Raw genomic sequence first — 734 nt, forward strand, 5'->3', positions numbered from 1 at the left:
TTCTATTGTTTCCCCATCTATTTGCCATGAAATGATGGGACTAGATGCCATGATCTTAGTTTTATAAATGTTGAGTTTTAAGCCAACTTTTTCACTCTCCTCTTTCACTTTCATGAAGAGGCTCTTTTCATCAAGGGTCACTTAGGGTCTCAAAATGAAATGAGACCCGGATTCCATCATCCATGGTTCCAGTTCCCCCTGACAGCTTCATGTCCAGTATAGTTTTAATCCATATATTCTCTCTTCAGGTCAATAATAAACATGCTGGAAAAAACTTTTCCTTAGAAACTATTATTATTTCCCCAGTGGCCCATTAAATAAAGGTGTTTAATTCTGTAAAGAACAACTTAAATATGCTATAGAATAACAACATGTATTACAAAGTTCAGCAAACAGAATTTTCAAGTGAAATCACTTCAACTATTTTCATATGAACCCCCAAAGTGATGCAACCATATCAGGTGATTGCATGGTATTTCTGAAGTACACAATGAGGATTCTTAAATCCCTGGTTATTTGTTACTGAGATATAAACTAGTAAACAAAGACACAGTTCTCTCAAATGTCAGATATATCTACTGTCCCTTCCTTGCCCAGTGCTCCATTTTAATTCAGCTAAAACTTATTTTTTCTTTGGTTCTGTGTCCTTTATTTTCAAAGGCATGCAGATTTGGATGTGATAATAAAAGCTTATAATCCTGGTGAGAAATTTCTTCTAGGGTCTTATGTAGGAA

The sequence above is a fragment of the Bos taurus genome, chromosome 3 (genome assembly GCF_002263795.3).
Source record: "Bos taurus isolate L1 Dominette 01449 registration number 42190680 breed Hereford chromosome 3, ARS-UCD2.0, whole genome shotgun sequence".
In the NCBI taxonomy this organism is placed as follows: Eukaryota; Metazoa; Chordata; class Mammalia; order Artiodactyla; family Bovidae; genus Bos; species Bos taurus.